Raw genomic sequence first — 10179 nt, 5'->3', positions numbered from 1 at the left:
AAAATTGTTAATAAAGCTAAAATTAAGAAGAAGTACATTTAATAAAATGTGCAATAAAAGGAATTTAGTCTATAAAAAGGTATGTTTGAAATTAATGTCAAAGACAAACTAAAATAAAAACCCTACACCTACACACAACCAAATAATTTAACAAAAATTTTAAAACTGGTTGAATAATGCCAAAAGAATGTCAAGATTAATTAAATAGACATGTAAATTATCATAAAATATGTTTTGTGCTTGGAATAAATGTCAAAATCAAAACAACTCAAAATCACTAAAAACAAAGTCAAGAATAATTTTGCAATATGACTTGGGCTAAGATTTCTTAAGAATTCAGGGATATTTTTGTGTGGAGCCACTGACTGGAATATTTTGTTCTAAGCTTGCTTCCCTCTACAAGAAACCAGTAAAAAATTTTCAGAAAAAAATAGCAGTTTGTGGGAATACCCTATAACTCCATTTAAAGAAATTAAATTCCCTTCTGCTTGGTAGGTTTAGATTCAGGGAAGGGTGTATAAGTGACAACATTGGTATTCATTTGTATCATTCTCAGTATATACTATTTATTAATCTCCTTGACTGAGTATCCCCAAGTAGGTTTGCCACTTTTAATCAGCTCCTACTTCCAACCACTATTCTTTGAACCGTAAGGTTGGAGTTGAGGTTCTGAGGATATGGGCACAGACCAGTTGAGCCATCATACAGTGAGCAATGATCTGGGTGTTTTAGAAACCACAACAATGCACACATTCTATCACGTTTCCTTTAAAAAACCATTAATTAGCAGGATACATTTTACTGCCTTCCACATATTGTGCATACACTAACTAAATACCTTGATGAGAACAAGCATTACAACGATGACTGGAGTACAGCCCTGCCCTCTAGGAGACTCCAGGGGGAAGTTGTATTAACTTTTTACAAAATGGAATAGGGTTCATTAAGTAGCTCTTCATCTGCAGCTGTGCTTTTGAAAATGAGGATGGTTTCATGAACAAATGCAATATTTACCCAGAGGATTCTTTTCTTGTTTCTCAAATATAGGAAATGACTAAATCCTGAATGTTTGATATAACCTCTTACCTCCAAATGAATGTTTTCACTATACAAAACAACTCAGTGTTAAAGTCATTTGAAAAGACCTATTAACTACTGCAATGTAGAACTAGATACATGGATGTATGTGTGTGGTATCTAAGTACACATTTTGATTCTGCAGATATTTTTAGAGTGTCCATGTATAGCACTTTGCTCAGAACTTTCCACTTACTTTAAATTTTTACTTCAAAAACAAGCTCTTATAATTTCATGAGAGTTTTATGATCTTGTTATCATATTAAAAAAAGCTTAGGCCGCTTATGATCTTGTTATCATATTAAAAAAACAGCTTAGGCCAAGGGCAATGGTGTTGTCCTTTATATTTATCTACATAAAGGCCACATAAAACCTAAGACTCTGTTCTTCTTCTAGTCCTGTATTCTTTCCAAGTTGCTTTTGTGCATATGTGGACAGACATAAATAAGGAAACCAAGACACACTTATATTAAACTCATGTATTCTGAGCTAGGGTGGTCCACTCAGCTTTTAACTTTTAAAATCATTCCTTTAAGATCTGCAAATTCATTGGCCTCCAAAGGAGCGAAAAGTTTGTTTCTTTCAGTGACCTAAAATTTTTCATGTAATTTGAATGTTGGAGAAGTCTCACTTGAATTAGGTTACACACACAAAAAATAGCAGGTGGGCTAAGTCACTCAGAGTATGCAAGTGACACTCCTCTGAAGCCCCTCCCTGAATGCCAGATCAGGCCACATAGCAGCCTGGAGTCGGTTCCAGCTCAGAGAACAGAGCAGCAGCTGCTGGGAGTTGGCAGCAGACCAAGTCTCAGCTGTATTCTTGGCCTTCTGCCTCCTCCAGGCACTTACCAGGGGCGCGTGACCAAGGAAACAGCTGAGCCCCCACCTCAAAGAGGAAACGCAACCGCCACAGCCCCCGCCGCCACCTGCTCCGGAGCCAAACAACCAACAAATTCCTGCTCAATTCGAAGGGGTAAAGCGGACTGCTGATTCACTCCTAGGAACGCCCGGGCTGTTTCCACTGAGGATAGAGGCATAGCTTAACAGGAATGGGACGTCATCGTGAACGCTCTGGCAGAGCCACCTGGGGACTTGAAGTTGCAGAGTATCAGAAATGATAGAATAGCAGTTACCAGAGTCTAGGGATCGTGGGACGGATGATGGAGAGAGTCTGGTCAACGGGTACAAAGTTACACTCAGGAGGAAAAAGTTCTGTTCTAGAAATTGCTCTATAGGGTAACTACAGTTAACAATATTGTATTGCATATTTCCAAATAGCGAGAAGAGAGGATTTTTAATGTTCTCACCACAAAGAAATGACAAATATTTGAGGTGATGGATATGCTAATTACTCTGATTCGATCATTACACAATGAATACATGTGTTGAAATACCACATTATACCCCATAAATATGTACGTGTCAATTAAAAACAAAATCAAACTTTAAAAAATAGTTTAGATGTTCAAGTCACAGGGTTCTATTAAGATTTCAAACATTGCTTTAGATATTGTCTGCAAGCTTTTTTGAAGATACTCGTTTCTTAAACAGAAATTTTGATTTTCGCTTTATAGTGGGCTGAAAATTTGCCAAGAACACGGACGACTGGACAGTTCACTTTCATTTGCAACAATTTCCAAGAGGACCCACGGTTACACAGCATAATTACAAAACTAAAGCAAACATGTTAAATGCCCTGCACCTTTTTTGAGATGCCAAGTATGGCCTTCTTGGGTGCCATGAAGCATTAAGACAGCCTCAGGCATCAGCACACATTCCAGGTCCAAATGCAATTCCCACGGCCCAGCAGGCAAGCTGGGACAGTGGAAATGCGAGTATATGGCCCAGCATTACTCCGGAGGACTGTGGGGGTGAGCGTGCCACTTCCCAGAACCGTGGCTCTGACAGCTTCAACTGCACTCACGTCAGTGCTATTAAGAGATGTTCCTAACTTCAAACATTGTGAAATCTCACCCCGCTCCGAGGACACATCCCTCCAGATCTGTCTCCGATCAACACGGGAGGCTGTGCTTTGTGCTATTAAAAATTTCTCTGGAACAAGAAGGGCAAAATGCTGATGCTTCATGATGCATACATGGGGGTTTGTTACACAATTATCTCCATTTTGTGCACATTTAAAAAATTTCCATAATAAAAAGTTCAAAGTATAAAAATTTGTCTGGGGATTAAATCATTGTCAGATGCAAGAACTATGCGCCCAAACTGGGCTTCAGTCCAGGTGGGAGAGACTCTGATTTGTAGGTGATTGATTGTTATTTCCAAGGAGAATGTTAGGAGAATGTTAGGGGTTTAAAAACCGTATAGATCACAGCTTTTTTGAAAAAACTGACCCAAATCGAGTGAAGGCTTTTCTCCCTAGCAGCAATACACAATTTTTATTCAATTCTGGGGTAAGCATTTAGATACGTCTGCTCTAGGCATCATGAAGTTTCTGTTGTTATTTTTTTTAATTTGTACAAATTTATAGGGTACATGAGAAATGCTACTACATGCATACAATACATAGTGATAGAGTCAGAGTATTTAGGGTGTCCATCGCCTGAGTACAGTATCTTTTTGTGAAATATAGTCACCTACTCTGTTATCAAACATTGAATCTATTCCTTCTTTCTTGCTGTATGTTTGTACCCTTTAATCAACTTCTCTTCATCCTTTCTTCCCCATGCCACTCACCCTTCCCAACCTCTGTTATCTATCTTTTTACTCTCTGTCTCCATGTGATCAAAATTTTTAGCTCCCACATACAAGTGAGAATATGCAATCTTTGTTAATTTTTTTACCCTTCTGGTAGATTTCACTTGGTGGGCACAATTCTCCCTTCAAGGTCTTGTTGCCTCTTGTTGAACTGTCTCTGCTGCAGAGAGCTGCACTACCTCAAGTACACTCTTTCCTAGAATAATCCATATCCAATAATTCAATAACTGATCAAGAGGGTACTAGAAGCCCTGAGATCTCAACCCTTTGTGGGACTCTCTGAAGGTCATTCCAGTGGCAGAGCTTTCTGCAGGATCAGCAGAGGCTGTCCTCATCCTCTGGCCTGAACTGCAGCTCACCTTCTCTCTCTGCCCAGTCCTGCTCCCCTCCCTGTCCCTCTGTGGGGTTGGCCCCAAGAACTCTCCTTAGTAAACATCCTGCACACTTAACTCTATCTCAGAGTATGCTTTCCAGAAACCTACCTGCAACATCACAGGACATCCTTTCAGAAGGGTTGAAAATGCTTTGCAGTAGTGATAAAACCCAGGTTAAGAATCACCATTTTGCTTTAAGCCGTTGTTAGCTCCTCTTAATCACCTCTCTAATACCTGGCACCTCATCACTGCTCCAAATCTTGCAATATTTATAAAAGTATTAAAACTACATACAATACGCACATGTATGCCAATTGGTACTGCTAAGTTGGTTTATATGGGACCACATATTTAATGCTTAAAAATAAACCACACACACTATGATTCTTTCCAATGGTGTGAATTATCTTCTACACCTGAAATCTCATCCTATTTTGACCTTTAACTCTCAGAGGCCACTATAATGCTACATAATTCTCTAATCTCAAATCCAAAGTATGTCTACTTGTGAACACCTCCGAAAATTATATCCTCAAACTTAATTTTAAAATCACCAATAGCTAACACCAGGCCTGACACATAACAGGCATTCAAGATATTATGATTACAAATTAGTTAGTGACCATGAAGTGTTTCAAAACCTTTACAAATTATCTCATTTATTACCTCACAACCAGAAACAGGTATGTCACTGTCTCCTTTATACACACGGAACAACTAAAATTCAGTAAGGTCAAGGAACTTGCCCAAGGTAACACAATAAATACAAAGGCATCCACTGTGCCTCACTCTCTCTCCAGGAAATATGTATTATTGTTGCCTACAAAAGTACTCTTTTGAGAGATGAGGCAGGACATAAAAAGGTCAATGAGAATTGAATACTGTTGATTTTTTGAATTTTATAGCCGGTCATAAGAAATTTATAAGTCTTCTGATTTCTTTATGCTGTATTTATTTTCAAGTTTCTATACTCCATGCAGAGAATGTATACTAGCAGTTCAAAGATTCTAATAAAGGAGCTGCCTAAATAATTATAGCAGCAACTAACACTTACAGCATGTTTCTATGTGCTGAGCAGTATTCCATGACTTTTACTGGTAAAGACTGACAGAGTCACTTTATCTCTTTTCATCTTTTTGTCCCATTGTTCGCCATTTCTCCTTGTGGATATACCTGGAGGAGGTGAAGTTTTAACAGCACAAATTCACCATTCTCACGATATAGCTCAATAACTGATTTTCATACTATGACAATGAATCAATGAGAGAATATTAAATTATATTCCGTATTTGATGTTTTACAAGGCTGAGATTTGTATTTAAATTGGTCAAAGTAAAGCACTCGCTCTCCTGGAGGGTCCAGTTTCAATTGTACAGGTAATACATGCGTATGTGATCATGTGTGTAATTAGGCCTTGTTATGCCAGTGAAGTTGATAAACTATTATTTACCCAACTCCTACTAGGTGTAAAAAAGTCTGCTAAAAATTGTGAGATGCAAAGATAGATTTAGCCCTGTACCTGCCTTTAAGAAATTTGTAATCTGCTAAAAACAATGAGTTACTCAATTTAGCTTTCCAACTACATATTTTCTTTGTTTTTCAGTAAGTATGCTAAGCAGTGAATTCCAAATGAGTCATTATAGGATTGTTCACTAATTTTCAAGATAAAGGGTTAAATTAGACTAATTCATTATTTAGGGAAAAAACCCACAACTATCTCCCATCCAGTAAGATAAAGAGAGTAGTACCCCACAAAAAAGAATAGAAGCATTTACTCAAAATCCTCAGTCAAAAGTTAGTCATTCTCCTTACTGATAATTACCCATCAAGAATCTGATAATTATCCCCCAAGAAGTGAACTTTGAGAATGAAGTTAGTCATTATCTTAACCTCTTGTTACACACACTTGAGAGTTAGAAGCAATCTTCCTCTGTCTTTCCTTGAGAGTTCAAGTATTGCTCTCCTTTTCCAGACCTTTCTCCAAGGATGGCACAGAAGAGATTTTGAGGGCAAAGACTATAGCCAATAGCAAGGATAGTTTGAAGGGGCAAAAAGTGAGGCGCACTTTTATGGTGTATGTGCGGATAAGGGGGTGGAAGCAGAGTAAGAGTTTGGCCTGCTCACATCTGGAAGGGTGGGGCCAGAGGCAGAAGCTGAAGCTAAGAACAAATTCAAAGAAATGCAGGAGAGCAAGAAGTCCTCTGGTGGCTGGGCCGATCATTTATAGACACCATCTTGTGTTTTATTCAGAATTGGGAATAGACCAGCCCCCTGTGTTCTCCTGGAGGAAATGGAAAGAACCATGTAAATGCAGATATTTAAAAGATTTTTCAGTAATTTAGAAGTGATACCTCATGATTATTTATTAAATCACCTCTTGCATTGCTCTAGGTCAAAAAGGGGAAAGAAGTCGAGGTCCAAAAGCTGAGAATCCCTGAGAAGGATGCCAGGAAGGCTTGTCAGGGCTAGAACATTGATCTGTCCCTTGGCAAAGCCTCTCATGCTCTCCCTATGCCAGCAGATGGTGCAATGCACACCTGTGACTCTTGTCATAAAACAGCTCTCTGATGTTTTTATTACAAGAACTTATGTGACTCTTTACACACCCAGGTGTCATTGTGGACCAATGTCTTTTGACTGAGCTGCTCCTGAACAATATAGTGCTTTTGGTATAAAACAGGAAGCCCCTCCATCAGTCAGAACAACACACCAGCTACCTTTATTCTCTAAAGGTTTTCTCCTTTTGAGAAACTCATCTTACAACATGTGATGAATTACTGCTTTAAACTTGTATATTAACCAACAAAATGAGATTCAACCCTTTACTAACAAATCTCCTAGCTCTCTACCGCCCACTTTTCATGATCTGTTCCTCCTCTGTGTTCACCTTGATGTCTCTATCAGGCTATACACCTGCACTCCAGCACTTATCCTAGGGCCTTGAAATTATATGAGAGTCAGGCTGTAAGTTCACCAAGGGCAGGGATTGTGCTTTGCTTATCTCTGGGTCTCTAGGACCCGCCAAGATGTCTAGAATACAATAGGAAATGAATACATGTTTCTAAAAACGTAAATGTCTTCTATAAATGTCTTCTAATCATCTAAACCCAGAAAGGTGTATTAATTTTTCAATTGCTTAAAATATTAACTATTTATATTATATTCATATTATCATATTTTAAAATGTGTTTTGAAGGCATAAATTTAACCAAAAAATCTGAGCTTGTGTGCTGTGTCTACATGAAGAACACAAGTGTTTGTGGACTCTGTGTGCACTCACAAGCATGTATGTATGTGTGCTGGGACGTAATGTAAAAAGTATTTCTTAAAATGGGTCTGTGTAAAAAATGTTGCAAGAATAGATGACATCGTGTTTTCATATCTATTTGAAGAAAAACTTGCAATATACATAGCTCATGTCTTGATTATCAAAGTCAGCAAGAGAGAATATGTGCTGTGTGGGGTTCCCGCTGTGAAATCCAAACATTATCTGTGAAATTCAAAGACTTTATCATTTAAATATGAGGATTGATGCCTCTGATGAAGATAGAGCATCTTAGTTAAAACAAACAAATGATTATCTTGGACAACAGTGTAAACAAGACCCTAATTCATGAAGCTGCTAATTGCTCTTCCCAGCTGCAGAAGATTGGCCTGCACTCCATCTCTCACTACTCACACTGTGAGTAACATTTGTACACTCTCTCCTGAAATTCAGCACAGCACAGGTCCAGCCTTACACATCAGAGCCTGGGGGCCAAAAAGGGGTCAGTTCAGAAAAGAACCTAAAAGGCAGCTACTTAAAGGAATTAAGTGCTTCATTTTATAGACATGTATTTACTTCTATGGCTGTGCTGGCATTAAGCTCATATTTAAATTACTTTATTTCCTCACAAGGCTTATGGGTATGTCATCATGAGAAAAACCTTGGCAACAGTCTTTGTAACCAAGAGAAATTGATATTGCATATCATTTTTAGATTTTGAAAGTAAATCTAAAAATTGGTACCTGGATAACGATCATCACAAACTCCCAGAGTTGTTCATATTTAATTCCACTTAAATACAGATATCTTAACTCATAGCAAGCAAATAATAGGTATCATGTTTTCATACATTATTTCATGTACAAAATGCCAAAAAGAACACTTTACACATAGTGTTTTTAATCCTCACTACAACGAATCATTCACTCATGGAGGGAAGAAGAAAGAAAGAGAAAGAAAGAAAACGGTTCAGAAAGGATAAAATTCCCTGCCCAAGGTCAAACGGCATAAAAATTATTCAAACACAGTTCTCAAAAACCCATGCTTTTTCCACTGCCTGCCATCACCATGCCCAACCTATGAGTCTGGAATGTGTTCACCAAGAAGGGAATGCAAGACTCACCTATATAATCATGGGTACTGATTAAAGAAAGATGCCAAACCATGTAAAAACTGTATCTTTTATCACAAGAGAGTATTATTCCAGTTATCACTATCCAGAAATGTGCAATTACTTTTTATCAGTAATGTTGCTTCAGATATCCCACTAACATACAAAAGTGCATACTCAATATTTGATTCTCTAGTAATCTTAAAACTGAGAATCAAATTAACTATAGAAGCCCCTGTTACTGTAGAGTGGATGCATGACCACAGGTCCAAGGCCCAAATGCTGTCATATCTGGGAGAGCTATTTCTAAGGTTTATGGAGCCTCACCTCTACCACCATGCTAGGATTCAGGCTTGGAGATTACTTTGAGGAATGGAGCAGACCATAGGCTGTTGGAACCTCAACCCACAGCTGCCTTTAGGACTAAGTCAACTGAGACTATCTGCATGGACTCTGAAGCTGGACATCAAGGGCTTGAAGACTGACTCCACCACTGACTCTGAGCAAGTTACCAAATGTGTTTGTGCCTCAGTTTTCTCATCTGAAAATGCAAATAATAAGGGCCCCTACCTCAAAAGTGGTTGAGAGGATTAAGCACATTAATATACATAAAGTACTCAGAAAAGTACTTCACACAGAGTTGCTATTATAAATGTATTAGCTATTAACTCGTTCACTGAGAGAAACATATGCATTTATTCAACAGATGTTTATTGATATCACCTGATCAGATCCCTGGCTAGAATTAAACTGCCAATTCTTCTGAAGACCTGATCTTCCAGACATTTCTAGAGACCTTAGTGTCTTTAAAAATTATAGCTACTTCAGAATGGTATGGGCTTCCTTCAGAAGCCACTGGGCTCTTTAAGTTGTGAATGGATGGCAATTTCTGAGGGCGTGTACATATATGTGGGAGGTAATTGGATGAAACTTCTAGGGCTGTCAGTTTTTCACAGTTAGTCTAAATGAGAGGAATAAACGTGTCCATGAAAATCATTTTTAAAGCAGCAAAGTTTACAGGAAAGGATTCTAAGAAAAACACCGAATGAGAAAATAGGGGAAGGGTACCAGGGGTAACACAGTTAAGGACTATGTCAGTCAGATTTTTCCAAATTCCAAAATTTGCCTAGGATCTCTGCCTGGAAAAAATGGAATTAGTACCATTTTTGAAGAATGATTCTCATAGAGATCATATCTTCTTATCTATTTTGTTTGAAATAAAGCATATTTTATTTATATAAATTGATACTTTTACCTCATATAACTGCAAATTCAGTTACTTGATGTAACTAAATGGTAGTGTAATTCTGCCTTTTTTAATTTTAAAATGATTATACAGTAAATTTGACTTGTTTAGGGGCTGTATGGTTTTATTAATTTTAACACTTGTATAAATTTATATAACCACCATCACTATCAGGCTACAGAACAGTTCTAGTTTTTTAACTTCCTCATATGACCCCTTTACAGTGACACCCCTCCCTTTGTCATATCTCCTAGCAGTCACCAATCTGCCCTTTGTCATGATAGTTTTATCATTTTGACATGTGATATAAATGGGATCATACAGTCTGCAATGTCTTGAGATTGGCTTCTTTCACTCAGAATAATTCCCTTGAGACCCATCCAAACTATTGT

General features: G+C 37.9%; 1 protein-coding gene and 1 long non-coding RNA gene across 20 annotated transcripts in view; one reads left to right on the top strand and one right to left on the bottom strand.

Annotated features, from left to right (window-relative positions):
• ARPP21 (cAMP regulated phosphoprotein 21) overlaps positions 1 to 10179 on the bottom strand; it is a 155924-nt gene that overhangs the window by 128083 nt on the left and 17662 nt on the right. The window lies entirely within an intron of this gene.
• LOC129532790 (uncharacterized) lies at positions 1714 to 3250 on the top strand. Of its 2 annotated transcripts, none has more exons than XR_008678724.2 (2): positions 1714 to 2049; positions 2651 to 3250. It is a non-coding gene; the product is annotated as an uncharacterized lncRNA (long non-coding RNA). The 2 variants fall into 2 exon arrangements; XR_008678725.2 differs by having other exon boundaries at positions 1714 to 2312.

This window comes from Gorilla gorilla, chromosome 2, assembly GCF_029281585.2.
Source record: "Gorilla gorilla gorilla isolate KB3781 chromosome 2, NHGRI_mGorGor1-v2.1_pri, whole genome shotgun sequence".
Taxonomy (NCBI): Eukaryota; Metazoa; Chordata; class Mammalia; order Primates; family Hominidae; genus Gorilla; species Gorilla gorilla.
The sequence above is the reverse complement of the archived record's forward strand: the minus strand, read 5'-3'. Positions and strand labels throughout refer to the sequence as shown.